Source organism: Pelecanus crispus, chromosome 4 (assembly GCF_030463565.1).
Source record: "Pelecanus crispus isolate bPelCri1 chromosome 4, bPelCri1.pri, whole genome shotgun sequence".
NCBI lineage: Eukaryota > Metazoa > Chordata > Aves > Pelecaniformes > Pelecanidae > Pelecanus > Pelecanus crispus.
The window spans coordinates 71528435-71551523 of NC_134646.1; positions in this window are offsets into that span (position 1 = coordinate 71528435).

Below are 23089 nucleotides of genomic sequence, written 5' to 3' on the forward strand. Positions count from 1 at the left end.
AGGATTAACAAGTCTTGAATGTGTTTTCATGCTGAAGTGTTGAACACAAAGCTATCCACATAAAACCTCAAGAATACTGTTAAGGTGGAGTAGTAGGAATGTATTACTGATTCTGCGGAGGATATATCTAACATCTCAGTAAGCAAATATTCCATACTGAAGCTCATCCTGAATCTGTGTCTGAAGATTCCATTAGTGCCATCAGTAAGTTGGCTGTTCCCTGTAGTGTTGTTTGCAAATTTAATGTTCGAAAGATCAAAACCTTCCATTTTTATTATGCCGCTTATCATCACTCTATCCAAGGAACTTCTAGATAAAAATCAGTGGGAGAAGGATGTAGCATGTTTTTTTTAACTGGGAGCTAAAACTAAGGTTGTATTTGTGGGTGGGGGATAGAGGTCTGACAAACATTTGTCAATGTTCTTATCATGTCTGTTCACATTTTATACATTGGTTATGATGAAAAGGTTTTCCAAAAGAAGGCAGCTTTGAAACACTTCCCAAAGATGTTTAGATTCTCAACTAACCTTATTTCCTTCTGGAGGCTGATTATGAGCATGAATTCCATTATCTGCATTCTTCTAGATGAACCTAGTTGGCTTGGTTCATAACTTGGTGTTCAGCTTCTAGTGTCACTGGGGCTTAGTCCATTAATGGCCTTGAAACTTAGGACAAAAGCCTAAAGAAAATGTCTTCATCGTTCCTGTTTGTGGTTGTTTAAGCCGTGGCAAAGGCAGGCAGATGTATTGCATATTAGCTAGAATGTGCAGTTCCTCTTTATGTTCAACATCAACCAGTGTGCATAACTGTAATCCAGCCTGGCAATGAGAAATGTAAGAGTTAGATTACTTGTCCTCACTTGGAAGTGAAGATGAACATTTCTTAGCAATCTAAAGGTGAAGTGCTTTTTCATTGTGATCAGCACTCATTTCCAGCTACTGGTGGTTTGTCATCTAGAAGTGTACGTAGATGTTCTGATATTTGAAGAGTAACAGCTGCATAACCTGAGAATAAAATATGTAATTGAGTGAAGAAGACACGTTTGGCAACTAAGTCCACGGTCTCTCATTCCCCTTCCCATTAGTATCGTTGGGTATTAAAGACCAAAAGGTGCAATGAGGATCTCATTACTCAACAGATGAAGATATTTGTAGGGGAGGAATTGTAATTCATCTCTGCTCTCAGCTCTGTTGGGGAAAGGAAAGGAAAGGAAAGACTGCTCACTATGGAGCCTGTCCTGGTCCATCAGTCACTCCCACTGCATCACACAGGCATGTTAGCAAAACCGTATGGCTCATTATCAAACAATATAGAGAGGACAGGATTTGTGGACTCATGTTCTTAGTTGTCCTGGTTTCGGCTGGGATAGAGTTAATTCTCTTCCTAGTAGCAGGCATAGTGCTGTGTTTTGGATTTAGTATGAGAAGAATGTTGATAACACACTGATGTTTTAGTTGTTGCTAAGTACTGCTTATGCTAGTCAAGGACTTTTCAGCTTCCCATGCTCTGCCAGGTGCACAAGAAGCTGGGAGGGGGCACAGCCAGAATAGTTGATCCAAACTGCCCAAAGGGCTATTCCATACCATATGGAGTCATGCTCAGTGTATAAACTGGGGGGTGTTGGCTGGGGGGCAGCGATCGCTGCTCGGGAACTGTCTGGGTATCGGTCGTCGGGTGGTGAGCAATTGCATTGTGCATCACTTGCTTTGTATATTATTATTATTATTATTATCATCATCATCATTATTATATTGTTATTATTATCATTACTCTTTTACTTTATTTCAATTATTAGAGTGTTCTTATCTCAACCCAGGAGTTTTCTCACTCTTCCTCTTCCGATTCTCTCCCTCATCCCACTGGGGCAGGGGGAGTGAGAGAGCGGCTGTGTGGTGCTTGGTTGCTGGCTGGGGCTAAACCACGACATTAGTGTTCAACCACAGCTTGTATTCATCCTCTCCAAGTTTAGCCCCTTATCTGAAGTGTCTGCTTCCCCAAGGCTGCCTGTGTAATTCAAAGGAACAGTTACCTCCAGGCGGCAGTTCAAAGGACAGACGTGTCTTCAGGCAAATTAATCCAAAACAAATCAGTGCCTGTTTCTATCCATGATGCAAGATGGTTTGCTGTTGAATATCATTACTTAGTGCCAAAACCCTCTACGTCTACAGCCTGTTATACCAAGAACAAGTTTTTAAACTAAAGGTTTAGGGAAAGGACTGTGTTTGTATAGACATGAGTGAAAGACCACAGTTCCAATACCTACAAGAATAAGAAATTGCTCAAAAATATTAGAGAAGGTGGCTGTGTTTTCTTTGCAGCCTTCACAAGGAAATTAAAGAAAAAAGGTCAGGGTAATGGAGAAGTCAATGAGAGTTTTACCATAGTTATTGTTGAGAGGATGAGATCTATTAATGTTGTCAGGTATGGATTAACCAGAAGGTGTTAGGAAACATTAAAACTATTGCCTTTTTCTTTTCTTTTTTCTCCTCTTCTGCACTTCCATCATTAAATTGGCACTGTCCATTGCGGGGCATAAAGCCCATGACCCTGTCACTGTTGCAGCTATGCTTGTGCAATAGCACAGCTGCATGTGACCCAATGTTCCAAGGTCATTCACAGAAGTAATTAGAATATCATATTGACAGAACTTTTTTTCTTTGTTTTGGAGGGTGTGGAAGGAACAGAATAACTTGAGAAAGTCAAATTGCATAAATCATCAGGAACCAGCAACTCTCATTTGAGGATTTTGGCGGAAATGTAATGCCAAGGAAAAGAAATAGTGGTGAGAACTTGCAATAAATAATTGAAAGTAGAAAGTTTTTCTGTAGTCTAGAAAGCTAATGAGTTTACAACAAATGTAAAATAATGCTAAGGGGAATTTTGGAAGTTACAGGCTGACTGCCTTACTGCTGCGTATGCACTACATAGACATTACTGTAAATAAGGTCAAGGTAATGCCAAGAAAAATCCTGCCTTGAAAGCTTTTACATTTTTCACATCATAAGAGAACAATATTAGGTTCCACTTCCAAAAAATATTCCCGTTCTTATTTGCTGACAGATACTGCACAAACTCTCTTGTGGTTCATATTCCTCCATTCCTGTAAAAGTACTCACAGGCAGGAATGACCTTTCCTAGATGGAAATGTTACTGACATGGCTAGCTAGCACACAAAGCAAAAAACCCCACAGCCAACCATCATTTGGAAAGATGGTACTATCAATTCCACATCTATCTACAATGTCTTCATGTTAAAATGCTTCCAGACTTGGATTCTCTTCATTAAATGATAACTCAGAAGGAGTAAATGACTTAGGTTGTTTTGCAGCAGGCTATAACCAATTGTGTGTTCAGAGTAACCCAACCCAAGTGAACTACTCTTAAAAATGCAAGGCAAGCTGATCTAAATGCAGGGGGTTTGGAACAGATGAAAGAAGGACATGAAAATAAGATCCATTCAAAGGAAACAAGACAATCAAAATGTACTCTGCCAATTAAATATCCTGCCCTGATCCAAAACAAGTTAAAGAAAACACCCAAATAAGCATTGTACTTTAAAGCTTGCTTAGCTCTATCAAGATGCATTGTCTCTTAACTCCTGGTCTACACCCAGTCAGAACAAGCGTGGCAGTGCAGATTTCTGGATTAATTTTTAAAGAATGAAAAATCCTTAATTTGAACTGGCACTAAAGATTGGCCCAGAAAAATGCTTCTCTGTGGCACGTTGGAAAGGAGAACAAGAAAACAATAGTTGAAAGAAAGTGTGGGAAAAGAGCAAAAGTATCACTTTCAGCTTTAGTGTTTAATGGCAGTTGGCGGTAAAGTCAGCACGGATGATATAACACCAAGCTGGGTTTTTCAGACGTGGAAGCTGGACGCTGTTCTGTCCCCCTTCAGACGCCTTTTGGGTTCTTGTTTCTTAGGTGGTTCCAGTTGTACTTTATTGTCCCTTACAAGCTTACTGTTACCCATTTAAGTTTACTGCTGCAGAGACCTTTTTTTTTTTTTGACAGTCTGCCATTTATGATAATGAAATATTTCACTTTCTCCCCTCAAATTTTATTAATTCAGTTTTGCCTGCAAAATGTGTAGCTCCTTTTTTTAAATAAAATACCACAGACACTTTTGCTCTTCCTTTGATACTTCTCACTTGCCATTTTTATAAATGCTTCCAAAAAGACTATTGATGCATTTTTTTACAGGAGCAAAACAAAAGTCTTACTGTTTGTGTGTGAAACATTTCTACATTCCATGCAAGGTGCCCCAGATCGTATTTTTGAAGTCTTTCACTTATGAAAGAGAGTAACATTTTTTTTCTTCTTCAGACTAAAGTCTGACCTTGCTTTTCAACCAATAAAGTACATATAGTTGACTCTGCTTCTGTCATCTCTCCAGTTCACATGCTGTGCTGTATTGATTTTTTTCAAATGACAGTGGAATGTGTATATTGATCTGTTATATCTGGCAAGATGTAAATGGTGTGCTAGGAAGCAGAACTGCTAAAATTGTCAGGATTTCTCAGAGTTAGTGGCTGCAGAGGAGTCTAGAGATCTCTAATGAAATCTTGCTTGGGTAGAAATAGGTGGAACAATTGAATTTACTCTTGACATTTTTTATTTTTTTTCAGAATTAGAAAGCAGCTCTTTTAAAGTGACAACTTCAGATCTGCCTCATTTTCTGGTCTCCCACAATAACTGCCCTTGAGATATGGAAATGCATGTTTTTCCCATCTTGTTTGTTTAAAGAAAGGAACAATTTTAGTGTTACCTGTGCTGGGGATGGGCTTGCTTTGTTTCATCTAGCCAGCAGGATCCCACACCTCAGCTTGCTTCTCCCAGGCAACTGGTGACTCCTGAGGGCATCCCCTTTTTTTAGTCTTACTGTAGTTGTTTGGTTCTGCTCAAAATTTTTACTGTTCTGGTGATTGGAAGACAGCTTTTAGGTTGTCTGGAGATGTTGGCATGACTTTTAAAACTGATAGTTCAGAGTTTTAACAAGAGAATGCCAGAAGAGTATTTTGAGAAGGAGCAAATTAACAATTTCTTTTCTTTCCTGTCTGTTTTTCCATGCAGACTCCTGCCAAGATGGCCCTATAACAACGTCATCATCATAGCAGTTCATAAATTATCATATTGTGATTCCAAATCCATCAGAGCAGGATACCTTAGAATGATTACCTTTGACATTATAGATTTTTGTATCAGGAAAAGCTTGTTAACACTCAGAGTGATTACCCGTGTCAAACAGGCTATCTACAGATGAAGAAGGACTACTATAATCAAAATGAGTGAAAAATTTAATGTGTCAAAATAGATGAGGATAATATCAGATGATCATTCTCCTCGCTAAAAAGGTATTTAATTCAAATAATTAGAAAACTTTCATCTTGGATTTAGATTAACATTTGCAGTCATGTACACACTGCCTGTTAAGGTAGGGGATTTTCTTCTTCTTGTGGAATTCTGAACTTTAGATTATCATAAGCTAATGAAAGCAAAGAATATTAAAGTGATACATTATAAAGTTAGTGCTCTGGTTTACAAATACATAGGAACCTTCATGCCCCAAATTTCCTTCAGGCACGTGACAAAAAATTAATACATTGTATTAGATAAGTGTCCATTACTCATTTAGTTATTGCTGTCAGTGAATTAAAAGAACTTCCATTGACTTTTTAGGGAAATAACGTCCTTGGAATATTTTCTTTACATATAAGAAATAAAGTAAGTTGTGTGACTGACATATTCTAGACAGAAAAGTATAGTAAATATTTCTGTGAATAATGAAACCAAACAAATTGTAAAATGGCAAAACACCTTGAAAAATATTAATATCCTTGCAGTGATAATTTCTTTTTGGCTTGCAAAGCCATTTTTATTTTGAATACTCCTTATTATGGGGAAAGCTGGCAAATGGATCCCTTTTACCCTTTGAGTGTGTGGTGGGTTGCAAGACTACAGTATATGGAGAACATTGCCATTGAACAATGTATAGAAATCAATTGATCTCTGCCTGCACCTAAAAGAAAGGGCAATAAAGAATAATGGGGAGTTAGGGATTACGGTGTGGTTTTGGCCTTATTATTTTACAGGGTAATGTACAGAACAAAAAAATTCTGTGGAGTTTGTGTGTCTGTGTGGTCCAGCTCCCAGCTGTGGTCTGAATCAACTGGTTTCATGCTGGAATGAGCTGCCTGTCTCATGTTCATGGAAGAGGAAAAAAGCCCAACCCAGAAATATGGCACAACACTGTGTTGTGACATCTCTCAGGTCACACCAGCTGTGTTTTAAGGCAAGTTAAGTAGCATAAATTTCTTACAATGAAGGCATATTTTGACTTGTGGAAGGAAAAGAAGTTGTAGTTGAAATGAGCTGGAAAGGCCTGTTTGAGTGAATGTTTCAGAGTATCTCTTTTCTTCCTGAAACTATTGACATTGAAGAAATTTCCACGAACTCTACCCACTAGGTTCTGACATACCATTCTCCACATTCAGCTTTTTTTGCCGGAATTGCTTCAAATCCACATTCTGTGTTTAGGTCAAAGGTACCTACCTAGGACAAAACTTTGCCATCATTAACAGCAGTACAAGTTCCACTAAAGCCACTGTGGCATAGAAACAATTGTTTTGCACTAATGAAGTATCACTTGCCAATTTCTGAGGTTCTACCCTCCTTTGTGATTGCTCCCCAACCAAGGCTTACATGCTTGATTTGACATGTGGGAGACACTTAGCAGCATGGGTTCCTCTCTCCAAGAACCAAAGTGCACATGCAATTTGTTGTCAGGAATAGCTCTTGTCACCTCTTGCAAAGAGGTGTGAACCACTTTGATCCCCTCTGAAAAAAACAAAATAATAGAGCTTGAGGGAAACTGTGCTTGCTTCCCGTAAAGTTTTCTATGTTTTTGTCCCTTTAAAATAATCTAGGAATGTAGTAATGCTCCATATGACTTGCAGTGATGGTCATGAAGGCTTGATTCAAGAAGCTGCCTGTGAGTCCATTAATTTTTACCAACCATTTCCTTAGATGAAAGATCCACCATTAATCATTGACCCTTAACAGCCCCTATTGGTCTTATTTAACCTGTTGGATTTCAAAAAAACCCTAGTTTACCAGCAATAAGAAACTGCAAAGTCAGTAGTCAGTCTGGCTTTTTGCTCTATCTTTCTCTCTAGACTTTTCCTCTATATTAAAAAAAAAAAAATTCTTACTAAAAAGCTAGCAGTGCATATAGCTTCTGTAAGAATAACTCTGGGGAATGCTGCGTATCAAGGACTGCCATTTTTGTATCTTGTCTCCAGTATTCTGTTTCATATCTGTTCTACAGCCGCAGAGTTGGAAACCCAGAGGCTGTGGCTGAAAAAAGGTGATGAAAGCTTGGGCTTAAGATAAAAGCCAAAAATTAAACAAAAGGAATGGCTCCTTACCACAAGTAGCTTTTCAGCTTAGAAATGAGGAGGTGCTCACCAGGGATACTGCTTACCCAGCTCCTCACGTTGCTCAGGAATTAGGTGGTTTGTACTGCGTGAGCCATCTATGTCTGGTCTCCCTAGCATTTCTTATGGTACTCACTATAGTAATATTTGGGAACTAGCAGAGGCTGGTGGTTCATTTCTGTGGCTAGATAAAAGCTGCATCAAGCCTTTTCTGTGCTGTAAGCAAACATGAATTTGGTTATGGCCAAGATGAGGAAAAAGTCCCATGAAAGAGAAACTCAGTGTTGCAGCAGAGTGAGATCTCAGCAGAAGATGGTTGTGGGAAAGTTGATGGGGACGTGGTCTGGGAAACATTAGCAGAGGTGGAGTGAGAGGATGGCCCTGGGATCTTGGAGGTGGGGGGCTGTAACTTTTGTTGGAATAATTTTCTTTTTTCCCTTCCTTCTTGCCCACCAGTGAGTCCAACCATCCCTTCTTCACCCTGTGATGGTAGGACAAGAGGGTGCTGATGTACTCCTACCACCCACCAAGGTGCCAGTGTGTACCTCCAGCTGATGGGCCCTATGCGACTGCTTTCCTCACCATCCTCTTCAAGCAGATGTGGCCCCTTTCAAGCCAGTGACTGTGGATGAGGGCTGCACTTTTTCTTCCTCTGTCTTCCCCTGTCCCTCCCCAGCTGGCTCATATTCCCAGTAGTGGCAGACAGAGCAGATCTGGTCCAGAAGTAAACCCCAGTATTTAAACTGCTCTGCCTCTGCCCAGAACTGGACTTACAGAAATGGCACAAACCTGGCTGCACTGAAATGTGATTCAGACTTAAATTGATATTTACCCAGTTCTAGTTGCTATTGGCTAAAACACTACAGTACTGCAATGCAGTAAATTTTATATATATATGTTGATTCGGTCCCTTGCTTTAAAATATTGCTTTGGTTTGTTTTTCAAGTAATGAAATCTACATTGCTGATAAATGGTTTTCTTTTTGTTTTTCCCTTTTGAGGAGCAAATCAGATGTGTCCACTAATTTCCCCACCACATTCCCAAGAATCCAACCTTTCTGTTTCTTCATGGTTGCTCATTAGTGCCTTGTTTCCATATGTGCCCAGTACTTTAAGAAACAGCTTCTATCAACAAGCACCATGGCCTGAACAGTCCACAGCCTAATTCCTTGCAGCTTGGGGTAGGTTATCCAGACTGTGGTTCACCATTCCTGAGTTTTCCTGCTGCTACACGGTGCCCTAAGGAGCTTGACAGGGTCCTTGTCATGTGCCAGGCTCCTGTTGCTCTTTAAAGGAGCTGTCTGCAAAAGTCTGTTTACTACATTTTTGAAGGTAAAGGCACACAGCCAAACTTGTATGCGGCTTTTATTATCAAGGGGTTTGTTTTTTAAGTATTTAAGTTCTCTCTCATAACCTGCTAATATCCAGTTGAGAGCTGACTGAATAAAAAAAAAAAATCGCTCATTAAATATGACGAGGGAGGAAAGCAGTTGACTAGTAAGAAAATCAGCTTTGAGAGGGTTTGCAAAGGCAAAAAAGTCAGAACTGTACATCAGGAGTGCTACTCAACCCACCGTAATTCCTAAAGGAGCTGGAAGGAAGAAGGCAGTTAAAATGGGTGCCCTGAAAAAGGGGAGATGAAGGGAGGACAGAAAATACATAATAACATAGTAATTAAGAATAGAAAGAGCAGCCATGTAAAGGCACCCTGAAGCCAAAATAAAAAGCTTGAATCTACTGGGGAATGGAAAATGGTGGAGAAATCTGAGATCAGCCAAATAACCTCTCTGCAAAGTCTTTTCAATTTGACAATGCTGTCATTCCTTGCCTATTGTGAGAAGCTGTCTGTGGTAATCTAAGGAAGAATACATGCAAGGAAACTGTGCATCTGGTGTGTAAAAACCTGCTTTTCTCAAGAAGCTTCTTTCTTGCATGTGTTAAATAATGTATTGCTGTGAGCAGCAGGAGGAGCTGTGGAATTCCACTGAGTGCAGCTGGGAAGATTTTTATGTTTCTAAAATCCAAAACCTTCTGAGCCTTGTAAACCCTCTTAAAGGTTTATTTTTTTTTTTTTCTAAAATCATCCACAGCAGGCTATTTATCCATCACTGTCTCATGTTCTAGTTCCAACTACCATGTAGCAACTGCTCTGGGAACTGCGAGATACAGCTGGATTTACTAGCGTTGTTTTTAAACACAGAGGCGACTGAACTCAGGGAAAATGCTTTTTGCTTACCGTGATGCAATTCTTTCATAAGCTAATCATAGTATCAGGACATACTTTCATAATGTAGTGTATTCTAACTATTTGGTACTAGTGAGCTGTACTTCAAATAGAAAGAAAACACTGCATGGTGCATGGTGATTTTCTCATTTTTATATATTGGGCTCACCTGTAGGCATAGTCACTACAGACAACAGGGCAGTAGTTTTCAAAGTCAGTGGCCTTTACACACTATTGCAGTAGGCTCAGAGTTAAGTCAATGCTACACTTAGGAACTTTTTGAAAATCCCGCTCTTTGTTTTTCTGTGGGTGAAATAGTCAGTAAATGCATAGCTATTGAGAAGTCTCTGGCAGATTTTGTTTCTATATTTTCTAGTGATTTTTTTTAGCCCTTGTTGCATTGTATAGGAGGATGAGAGTGCAGAAAGATTAGACAATGCATGATCATGTTATTGTCTGAAACAATCAGTGTATATGTTTTCTGTAGTCATTGCTGCTTTTGAGCTTGCCAGCGCTTATTATGCCTCAGGAAACATCTTGCTAAAGAGTACCCTTGTGTCAGTGAATATAAAGAAGCAGAAAATATTAAAGAGAATATGCCTTTCAAGTCTGGTATGTTTTAGAATTAGTGGAACAGGTTAGATTTGGATCTTTATCCATAACCATACTTTCTGTTAACAGTCTTTTGTCTTTTTTTCATTTTAAAAATATGCCTGAGAATGCAGATTTGTTTAAGATGTAGTTGGAGAGATGAGAGACCTAATTTTACTCTGAGATATTATATTAGATAATAGTTACGAACATTTGAAATGAGAAGGTTATGTTTGGAGCTTTCTTTATACTAAATTAAATTAGCATCCAATATCCTTGACAGTACAATTAGTGTAAGGTCTAATCCAAGCATAGATGAGTCTAAAATTTATTAGGGGAAACTGTTTTCTTGCAGTAATTCATATATTCAGTCAAATATTTTTAACAATAACAGCTATCAGACTAACATAGGTTTCATCCCCTGATACCTGGTAGTTTTCCATAGCAGAAATTCCATGTTTGTGTGTGAAGTTCTGTGTGTGTACAAATGTAGCAATTACAGAGATGGAGGCTTGTTTGCGGGGAGACGATGGAAAGGTACTTAGGTTGACAGGCATACAAATTTGGGCACACTTCACAGATACTTTAGAGTAAGACTCCAAAGAGCTTATCCATTTGTCCATTACCCTGAAAAACGCTAACTGAGATTTTCACCCACCTAAAAATAAAATTTGTCCTCAGAGGACTGTGTTGATGTGGGAGAAGCAGCTATACAGAAGGATGATACTCTGGAGATTATGATCCATGAGAGATTGTAATCCCTTGATTTGTTTAAAAAAATTTTTAAAGAAAATGAAAAGTCCTACAGAACACTGTGAGCATTAAAATATAAATGCCCTTACAGTTAATTACTTTGGTGGCTCTTCCATAGTTTTACACTAAGATGAAACAGCAATATAAAAATATTTTAATGCATTTAATTTATCATTGATTACAGTTTTTTTTGAAAACAACAACAGAAGTACAAAGCTATATTTAAAACAGGCTTTGCTTGTCACCCAGAAATTTTCCCTGTTTCTCATAATTTTGCTTGAAGACCTCTTAATTAATGAACCATTTCTAGCAATTAATGATTCCCTCAGGTAAGTGAAAATGTAAATCATAGCTTGCTCAAACGTCTGTGTTCTATAATTTGTCTCAGAGCTAAAGAATATGTCTTCTCTGTAAATATTTCAAAAGATTTAATGTTACAATAAAATCTACACTGCAGTATTATTGGCCTTAGAGATCTCATTTGAATCCTCTTGGTGTTCCTTGCATTTACTTAAATTACTATTTTACAGCTTCATTCTCATACCTGATGAATTCCAAGAGATCTATTGCTAATCCATTTGGAAAATGTAAATCCACAGAGTATTCTCTTTAATCATGTTAAATTACTTGTACGCAAAAGAAGTTAATGGTAATTTAATTTAAATTAAAAAAAAAAAAAAGACCAGAATATTTTTTAACTTTGTATTCACTTTCTGTACACAAAGAATGAAATACGGTAAGATTAGATCCAAATGGATGTTTCTACCTTAACTAAAATATTGAATTTTCTTTATCTACATTTGTGACTTAAAAACTAAATTTGTTTTCCAGTGAATGAGTTGACAGCTAGGGATGTTCTCAAACACACATTATAAGCAGAAGTATATACAGAAAATATAATTGACATATAAGAAAAATAATTTGCATAAAAGACCCGATTCAACAAACTACATGAATCTAGTCAGGCAGCAGAGTCTGGATACACCAAAAATAACCAATTCATTAAATTTCAAGTAATAAATATTCTGAATAAACTTTTTGTGAACAGCCCATAAACCAATAAATATTTATGGGAATTATTTAACCAGTGTAGAATAACAAGTAACTCAGAAAAAAAAAAAAATTATATGTTGTGAGTGAATAACAGTCAAAGGGAAAGGAGTTCATGTCACTGCATAAATTATTCATTGTGAATTATTCTCTTGACTGTAAAGGCTAAGAAAGAAAGAAATTAGGCTTATTTTGCATATTTTGTTCACTGTTCTTCGAAGTGTTTACAGTCGTTAAACTAGTGCTATCCCCATTTCATAGGTGGCTAAAGCTGAGAGCCTTGGAATCTGTAATTTAGCTAAAGACACAGATTAAGTCAAATGCCAGGGTTAGGAACAGAAATGTGATCCCTGACTTAATTTTTTAACCTCTGCTCAGTAAGTAATTCTTCCACAGTGATTGTCCACTGAAGGAAACAGGAAGACGGGGAGGCAAGCTTTTGGCTCAAGTACCAGGAATAAGAATGGGTTCAGCTCATGCCTTTTTCCTGGCCTCGTCACTGATTCGTAAGGAGATTTCATTTCAGAGTGATAAAGCCTATCTTCAGGTTATCTCTCTCCTCATGAATGACTTTCACAACCCATGTTGGTGGGGTTAGGATGCTGAGAGTATCCTAAACCCCTGCATGATAAGATATGGTGAAGACCATCGCAGTCTTTCTGTTTAGGCTATTCTCCTTCCTCCACCACCCCAGCTCTCCTCAACTTTCTCCTAAGGAAGTGTGAGGAAGTGCTGCTGATGGTGCCCCCCCCCCCCCCCCCAGCAGGTGTGAAGGGCAGCCTCGCAGTGAGAGGGGAACTACAGGTATCAGTGACCAGCGGGGTCACCTCCTGTTCTGTAGATGCACCTGCTGGTGAAGCCAGTAGAGTCACTGCAGGAGGAAGGGGAAGGCTTTGTAACCTCTGTACCAGCAGCCATTGCCTTTAGCCCCCAGCACCCAATTAAAAGGATTACTTTTGAGCCTGAGGGCTGAGTTGTACTAGACAGGCTGTTTTAAATACTTCAAGAGAACGACCATTACTTTCCCTAAGTCCATGAGGCTGTAGATATCCCAGAAGTCAGTTCCTAGAGAGAGTGCACAATGGCTTGCTGTAGAAACCCACTTCATTTCTGCTCCATCATTTTCATTCATGTGCTGCCTGCTCACTCATTCCCCAATGCAATCCTTGCTGATTGGAATTTGCATGCCTAGTCCCCATCGTTCTTCGGGTCTTCTTTAACTGACACACTCTTCCAACCCATCTCTATTACCTCCTGGTGCCTACCTACTCCAGCCTCATCTGAATGGCCCCAGGCAGACAAACAAATCTCTCTTGCCTCTTTGCTCAGACACTTCACCAACCTCCAGGCCAGGATAGATGTTGAGCATCTTGGCACCTCCCTACTTGTGAAAGACCCTTGATGCTCATATGAGAACTTTTTGGTTTAGACCCTCCTGACCACGCAAGCTTTGGTCTTAGGCATGACCACAGTGAGTCTTCTCCTTTTTCTGTGCAGGACTCCTACAGCTAACAAGAAATGGGTGGATCCTGATAGCTCTTGAGCAAATGTTTAGATAACCGTGTTGGCAGCGGGATGAATTTTGAGCACAATGTGGTAACATTTATACATCTAGGTATGGACTGGTGAGTTTAGGTGTGTGGTTAATAGGTAGGCAGCAGCTCAGAGCAAGACTTAGCTCCATAATGCTCCCCTCATAAACTTTTCCTTCTGTGTTTGTATGTGTAATTTGGAACTTGTGGAGCGCTCTGTCTTACAACTGATGGGTTCAAAGCCTGTGTGTGGTGCAGTGATTGGAGCTGGTGTCCACAGAGCAGGTGAGCGCTTTAAACTCTAGGGCTTTTGGTTAAATGGGGTGCAGCTCACCCCTGCTTACCTGTGTTTTCTTTGGAGCTGGGTGTGATCAATCACTTTAATATACTCAGGATATGCCTTCCTGTGAATTAAAAGCAGAGCTTTCTTAGTTGCCAAGGCCTGAGCAGTGCTACACAGAAGCAGGAGTGGCTATAAAACCCTCCTATTGTCTGCAAAGTTGGCATTTAGGGGACACAAAATGAGGTAAGAGATTAAGAATCAATAAGTCACTATCATTTTTCTTAAAGGGCTGCTCTCAAATTCTATATAATTTCCTTATTTGTCTCCGCTATTTTTTCTAATTGCTACGAGTAAATGTGCAGGCTTTCTATTTCAGTGGTTGTATTCAGTTTCACTTTCCAATTTGGATAAACAACACTAGTTTTCTAAGAATGTGTTTTAAGAAAATATAAGAAAATTTTAAGAAAATTTAGGGGAAGTTGTGCCTTCTTGCCTCAAAGACAGGCATTATCAACCTGAAATCTTGCAAATTTTAAAATGAAACACTTAAAAAGCAGTATAGTATGGCATTCCTACCTTTTGCTAAGCTTGCGGGATCGCATTAAATGTGTTTTCTCTCCTGTTTTGCTCTTGAAAGATCCCCCCAGACATCAGGAAAAACTGACCAACTCTGAGATGCTCCAGGTGAAAGTTTAAAGGAGTATATGTAAAGGAACTGTCAAACCCCCAAAAGTAAATAGAGAAAGCAGTTTGCTGTCCTTCTGCCTGTAGTCCAGAAAGCATTTTCTTCCACGTAACTGCTTCTGTTTGATCACATATATTCCAGTCTGGATAAAATGGGGAGAAGAAAACAATCCATAGCTATTTAATTGAATCTGCTCTTAAACTGTTCTATTTGCTCCAGTGTACCTTTTAGTTTGCTTCTTATATCTTGCCTATCGCTGTGGCATCTGAGTACATTTGTTAAGCCATTTAAATAAATAAATAATGAAAAACCCACAAAGCCCTGAGGAATCACAGAGAAATTGCTTTTCATGGAGCACTTGTTTATACAATGATGTGGAGTTTTGCTGCATAGTTGTGGGTGGTTTGGATACTAGTTATAGTGAGCTGCCTAGAAAAATCTGTGTATGAATAAACCACGTAGATTTCGGCTGTGGTAAGTATTTAGATACTTACATACCTCTAAGTAATATATGAAGCTTGTATGTCTCTCAATGGCCCCAGGTGAGCATGCTTCAGAAGGGTACTTTGCTTGTAACTCTTTGTTTTTCCCTGTTTTACTGCAAACAGTGATGCAGATTCTTATGTACATAAGAACTACAGAGAAAGAGCAAACGCCTGGAGAAAAAAGGAGAACTGGGAATTGAAGAATGCAAAAGAAAAGGAGGAAAATGGAAAAGCAGAACATCTGAAGATGAATGAGAAAAGAAGGGTGTAATAATACAAAGTATTTATTACAACCCTGTCCCTCTGACTGCTGTAGCTTTGAGGAGGTTATTTGCATCCACAAGAGAGGTCATTGTACCACTCATCCTGTGTGGGATCTTTTATTTGATTTTGAAACTTAGAAGAAGCCCAGGGTTGTTGAGAAAAGAGGTGGTACAGAGAAAAATGTATTGAACAGTATTCTTGCCCTCAACTTCAGTTTAAATAAAGATGAGATTGTAACTACAGGCTTTAAAGACTACAGGAACTTACCCCACCACAGTGCCCATGTTCTTTCCATGTTCAGAGCTCTGCCATGCCCTCCAGGCCCCATATCTTAACTCCTGAGAGCACGCAGAAGGGTCTATTGCCGAAGACTTAAGTCGCAGTTATTAACTGCAAGTCTAGCACTTCACAGCACTGAACCTCACGGGGTTAATTTCCCCCTCCCTCTATCCTCTTCATTTAAGTTTGGGGGGAAAAAAAAAAAGTATGGCTCTTGATAATTCATATTTTTTCCGCGCTCAGACACAATAAAGTGTTCCTAATGACACACTGAAGGAGAATTTTTAAGTAGAGTTATGGGTAGCTGTAAATGTAAATGTTTGTGTAAATATCCCTAGTATTTCTATGAGGACAGCCTTTTTCTCTCTCTTTTTCTTTTATCAGAGAGACGAAGGAAGGAAGCCCATGAACTCCTGTACCACAGGAGGAAACTTCTTTTGCTCTCCCCCAACAGCGGCGAGCGCTCCCTCCGCGGCGCCTCCCGCCCGGCCCCGCGGGGTGGCCGCCCCCGGCTGCTGTGCGGGACAGCGGCTCCCGGCTGCTCCGTGGGACAGCGGCTCCCGGCTGCTCCCCTGCGGGACAGCGGCCCCCGGCTGCTCCCCTGCGGGACAGCGGCTCCCGGCTGCTCCCCTGCGGGACAGCGGCCCCCGGCTGCTCCGTGGGACAGCGGCTCCCGGCTGCTCCCCTGCGGGACAGCGGCCCCCGGCTGCTCCCCTGCGGGACAGCGGCCCCCGGCTGCTCCGTGGGACAGCGGCTCCCGGCTGCTCCCCTGCGGGACAGCGGCCCCCGGCTGCTCCCCTGCGGGACAGCGGCTCCCGGCTGCTCCCCTGCGGGACAGCGGCTCCCGGCTGCTCCGTGGGACAGCGGCTCCCGGCTGCTCCCCTGCGGGACAGCGGCTCCCGGCTGCTCCGTGGGACAGCGGCTCCCGGCTGCTCCCCTGCGGGACAGCGGCTCCCGGCTGCTCCGTGGGACAGCGGCTCCCGGCTGCTCCCCTGCGGGACAGCGGCCCCCGGCTGCTCCCCTGCGGGACAGCGGCTCCCTGCGCGGGACCCGGCGGGGGGGGACAGCTTTGAACCATGCTGCTGCAACCCAGCAGTGTTTCTTAGGAAAGATTTGTTTTGGTGTAAAGCATATTTTGGTAGATTTTTAAGGATAGGAAGGATTTTGGTGACCTTTTCCATAGCACTGCCTGCACTGATTTACCAGGTGCCTCCCTCCTCGGGACCGTAACCAGAGCCAGAGTACAGCATGTCTTCTAGGAAGACATCAAGTTTCATGTCAAGATTCCTTGTGATGGAGAATCAATAAGACCCCTATGTAAATGGTGTCTATGTTTAACTGTCGTTTTTCTCAAAAAAAAAAAAAAAAAAGTTTACACATCTCCTTGGGAGACAGGATATTACTGCATGCATTACCCCTTCAAAAGCAGTGTAGAGTACTTGGGAATTAGAAGAAATCTAGCTACCTAAAGCACCCAACTGTATTAACAGCACTTTTCTCACTCAGACAGTTTTTATTTAAGAGACCTCAGAATATCTCAATGGCAAGTTTCCCAACAGAGGATGCTGTCAGCCTATAATTTTTACTTTATGGACCCATTAACAAAACCTGACAGCTAAATTATAGGTTCCACCTCTGGTCACCCCAATAGTATTTGTGAGTGGGCATGAATGACTGCAGGCATTTTATTTGTGGATCCAGATGATCTCTTTGGCTTCAAATACATGTTGAAATGAATATGCACAGCAAACATAAATGTCTGCTTTTTAAACAGACATCCAGAAAATGGAGAGTCTGTGCAGCCACAACAGAATTTCAAAGCACAGTGTCCCAGCACGAAAAGCATATTTTGTGAATCAGTACAGTTTGGTTTTAATTCACTCAAATCCACAGAGCTATCCAGTTTACACTGACTGATGGTCTGGCCTCTTTTGCTATCTGTCCTTCATCAAGTTTTTTAGGAGCATTGAAAATACATATAAACCAGACAAGGCACTTACTAGTGTAAAGCAAGACAACTAGGGACTGCTGCAGCCATAAACAAAATAGCTGAGTGCCTGGAGCAGAACAGGGAGGGACAAAATTGCTGAGAGACTGCTGAGGAGAGAGGAGGGGGAAATTGCAGTGGTGCTGCTGCATCAAGAATTCATCCAGTATCTGAGATGCAAAAGGGAGCATCCCTGCCTTCACTCAGGTAGATATGTAGGTTAGGTTCATTGGAATACATGGTGAATTCCCTTTTATATGAGAATGATGCAGTCAATAGCCGATTCAGCCTAAGTGTCCGTATGTGGGTGTCAAAGCAGATCCCTAAATGATTACGTAGATGGCCTAAATAAAATTTACTTTCAGAAACAGAGAGCAACTCTGCCTTCTGTTGGTCTTCCAGATGAGCTACAGAGCTCAGTATTTTTAATAATCGACCCTGCTAGCACGTGAATAAAAAAAATATGGGTTTGGTTATCAATGCTTACAGAGCTAAATTTTAATGTTTGTTTTTATTCTCAGAGTAGAATCAAAATCATTCAGAGTACAGTATTGTTACTCCTGCAAAGTGCTAGACAGAAAGTTGCAACCTTTTATATATAGTGAGATTTGTCTTTAGTTAACATTAACCAGATCCACCCATCTCTCGTCTAATGTTGCAGTACCGTGTGTGTGTATAAGACTGTGGGTTTTGTTTTCAGTCTATCTTCAACACACTAGAAATTTGGTAAATCATTTGGTACAGATACTGGGTCATCTAAACTAGGTATAATTAATCATTTAAATAATTTTAATAGTTTTAAAGGACATCCCTCTTTCTCTGTTTAATTCACAATCTTGAACTTAATAATAACTTCAAAACACTAATTACATGACTTGCAAACAGATTATTCATCTTTTGACTTGGCCCTAAATTGTTTGTCACATTCCATTTTCCTAAGCAGTCTTCTCTGTCATGGAAAAAAATTACTGTCTTCTGATAACAAAAGACGTTACAGTTGAGTCCCCTTCATCTTTTTTCCTCATGAGATGGCTTCTCCAAAGTACTTATGAATCCACTTTGGCTTGATAACATTGCATTACAAAAGATCATCTTTGGTAAGATTATTCTCAATTCCCAGCAGCAGAACTGAGTTCAGCAGCCAATCCCAATGGAGTATTTATGACTAGTAAACCTGGCGAGGACTTTCTGTTGGTCCTGGGTTCGGCCCTGCCAGTGCTGCAGACTGTGCCCTTCTGAATGGTGGGGGTATGCACTGTCCAGAAGAAGGCTGATCTTTAAGACATAAACCATTTCATGGTGTATTATGAAGAAGAGCAAATGGGAGGCAATCTCTGGGAGGCTCAATGCTGGTGACTGCACATCAAAACAATTCCATTATAAAAAATGCCATATGCTTATATAATAAAAGTAGAAAAATAGTTATTTCCACCCACTTCAATAAGCCCGAGCATAACATTTTGTGTGATAAATATTGACGTTTTATCTTCTGTCTTGAAAAATGTCCTCTCCTACTATGTCTACTATTTTCCTCATATTTAAAGTGAGAAATGAATTATTACTCTAGCTGTACTTTTATGAGCAGTATCAGTAATTACTAGCGTTCCTATAGATGGTTTCCTTCTCACAGAGTTCTGTAACACTGAAGAGTGGTTTAATTATTTCCATTGGAAATTGGTTAGCTATTCCATTTTTTTTTCATTTTCAAGTGAGCTGATCAGGCAATTTCTCTGTAGGGTCTCATTTCTTGTGCCCCACAGGTGAACTGCTGTTCTCTGGGATGGGTGAAAGAATCACTTAGAGTCACTGTTGCACTGACACACTGGCCTGAATTCTCCTACGGCAGAATTATACCTGCGTGGAGTTTGACCCAATTAACATCCAGTTTACCTCCAGATAATACAATACCTCCAGATAGATTAGCTTTCTTTCCTGCAACTCCAGCAAAGCTCTTTCACCTGAGGGACACAGAATAATCCTTAATCTCTCTCCATCACTTTGCCTTTTCAAATTCTCTCAAACTTCCCTTTACCTGAATTTACAGAGCCTGAAAGTAGGATATTGTCATCTACAAAGTAGTAAAGTCTACAGTATTTGCTGTAAAACAAGACTGGCTGAATCCATTTCCATGGGAAAGTATGTATCCAGTAGTATATTTTTTCACATTATACTGTTCTCTCTATCAATTCCTTTACTTTCCAGTAAGAAGGAATCAAAGTTTTCATAGATTGACAGTAAACATAACTAGACTGTGTTTTTGAAGTAGGACAAGACTGTGGTTGATGACTTTTTCTTTTTTCATATAGCTTCTCAATATTCTATAAGCATCTATCTCCAAGTGGAGGCAGAGTACATAAAGAAAAAAAGCTTTTTCTAGGCCTCAGGGCAAACCCAAAGCATTCAGGTTGGATTTGGCTTCATATTCATCCTCTAAAGCTCAGTGCATACTAAAATCTCCCAAAGACACCAAGGTTTTTTGGGGTTTTTTTCTGCTCTATTTTTCTTGGCAACTAAACTACATTTTACATAACCACATTATGTGCTTCACAGTAATATATGAGATTTCATAAATGATATAAATGGCCTCATACAAATTCAAAACAGCACAAGAGTCAATAAACTTATATTGCAAGAACTCCAGACCGCAGCAGGGAAATATCTGAGCCTTTCAAAATTGGTTCATTTTTTCCCTTTAAAAAAAAAAAAAAACCTCTTTCCTCTAACTGCCCTAAAACACTGAAATTTGGATATATTCAATTTCTTCACTAAATGAGTTTCCTAGGGGTTTTTTTTGATATCTTAATCAAATTATTTTTTCCCTTCGTTTAACATTATTACTTATACGCATACATATCCAAATAGATCTGAAATTGGTTTTATAGGGCAAGAGATATGCTATAAAGCATATTATTTAGGAGCGTACAAGCTTTGGCTCTACTGGTCTGCAAATAATTTATGGGAAATATTCAAACCTAATTAACGTAATTCAAGTGGTGCTGAAAGAAAATCTTTGTCCCATGATCATATTTATTATAGGTATACATTACTGAATTATCTTCATGTTTATCTTTGATGGCCCAATTGGCAGTAAGGTGTTGGGTGGTTTGTTTGTTACAACTCCTGTTTAAAAAAATATAAATCCAATTGTAATTTCTAATATATTTGAACTATGGCTGAAAAATTTTTAGTGCTTTGTTTTTCTGAATATTTTTTCGTAACTCATCCAGAAGCTGGTTCATTTGAGATTTATCCTCTTCTGTGTTCATCTTGGCTCTCCTGCTATTCATTGTGTTCCAAGTGACTGTGTTCTTAGAAAAGGCCTCCTAAATATGAGAAAACTAGATTTTTTTCTTACTGACTCACTTTAGAACTGTACATAAGAAACACGTGACATTTTGTGGCCTGATCCTGTGCCCAAAGTGTTAATGAAAAGACTCTTATTAGCCTCCACAAGCGTTGCATCATGGTCTTCAGTTCCGTCTTTTTAGACTTCATAAAGCAGCCTGAAGTCAAGCTGTAATTTTACTTAATTGAGCCATTTAAAAACTGATAAGCCCCACATTCTTCCTTTTCTTCCAATCCCACATGCATGTAATTTGATAATTTCTTTCTAAATAAATAAGAGTAATAATAATATTTTTTAACAAAATCATACTGAAAATTTATCTATTTATCATTTTTTTCATTTGAAAGGAAATGAAAGTAAACATTGGTGAGAAGTACTCTCACTGGGAATCAATGCTGTATATGAAAAAGAAAGGGGTGGAACTAACATATCAGTTTCACATTTTCAGATCTAATGAAAATATGTGAAAATTCTTTGACAAATATTCTTTATCTGTGAATCTCCTAGGCTTAAATAAAGGAGAGACAAATGAAATTTATAGAACCAGTTGTGTAAATCATCCAGGTAGTATTTGGTTTATCTTTTGATTTATTATTCTGAAGCAAAAGGGTTGTAAAAGTGCCAGGACTTCTGTTATTTTTTCTAAATTTTCCTTAAACAGAGGTGCTGAGTGAGGGGTAAAACAGTTATTTCTTTGTCTGGAAGTAACAAGTGTATCAAGTGCTATCCATTGTTTTCATTTGCGCATCAGGCTGCCCCAAATTCCACCTGGGCCTCTTCATTTCAAGTGTACTGTCTTCTTTAAGATATATTTCCTGAAGCAGCTGGAAAATAAAGGTAGCTCATGAGTTTACCAAAAGAAAGGTACAGATGAAGGTGGACATCATAAAAACTGTGGACAAAATATTAAATAAAATCATCAGATTCTCAGGAGATTCAGTTTCTTTGTGGCACTACCTTTAGCTTTGCCTGTAGTTACTTCCTCATTCATCCTCCTTTGCTAATCTCTGACTTGCTGAGCTTTGTCACAATAGGTGTATGTCTCTGCAGCATGTGCCTTTGCTAACATCCAAGAAGACAGTATGACATTTTCTTTGACTAGCATAAGATGCATAAAATTCAAAGCCTAGTACTTTTATAGAAAAATCTGCCTTTTGGTTAGGTTAGTAAAAAATGAAATTTGTCTAGGCACTTGGAAGAAATGGAAGGGGGGAGAGAGAGAGAATATATAAGCTTGACATTCAAATAAATTCAAGCAACCTAATTTCTCGTAGAAACTCTTTACCACAAATTGCAATTGTGCTGAACTGGACAGAAAGAAAACTCTTTGTGAAATTATTTTGCTTCTGCTGAAGAATTTCAATGTGTGCTGTAATGCTTCCTATTTTACTAGAATACTCATTTTTGTTATAGCAGCAAAAATACAGACATTTCAAAGCAATTTTATTCCTGACAATTTTTATATATTTATATCGGTATGTATATGAATGTGTGTATTCAATACAGTATTGAAAGGCTGCTAAAAGACCAGCTATGGAATTGAATGTACTAATATACAGGCATGCCCTTTGAAGGTGCCAAAGTTAATCAAGCAGTACCATACAACTTTGGCATAGAAAGTCAATTATATGATAACTTTTTAAAAAGTAAGTCTATTTTTTATTACTTCAAGATATTTGATTTTTCCACTTAAAATGTGTGGTTTTCTAACTGAATCTGCTAGCCTTTCAACTCCAAACAAGCCATTTAGATATTTCATGTGATGTATTTTTATGTAGTTATTGCTTTCCAAACACCACAGAACATTTTGCATGCTGGGTTCCTGCTTGCCTTGTTGGTGCTCTGCATGTCTCTGACACGAGTGCAGAATCCTCCACCAGGTGTTTGCAACCCCACGCTCCTCTTCACTCTCAGGATAGAAATAGAGATTTAATGAAAGGAAGTTGCCCAAACCGGCTTGGAGGGTCTGGTCCTTTGACAATAACGACAATATTGATCCTTTAGGGTCAATAACAGCAATGTTTTTTCCTCTCTGTAACTTCAACAAATTGTATCGCAGTTTTATTTCTGGCACTATGGTAGTGTTTTTGATTTGAAACCTAATTTAATTAAAAAAACAAAAGGATGTTGCTTGGAAAGCTGGACTTGCAAACTTTTTTTACTGAGATGAAAACCA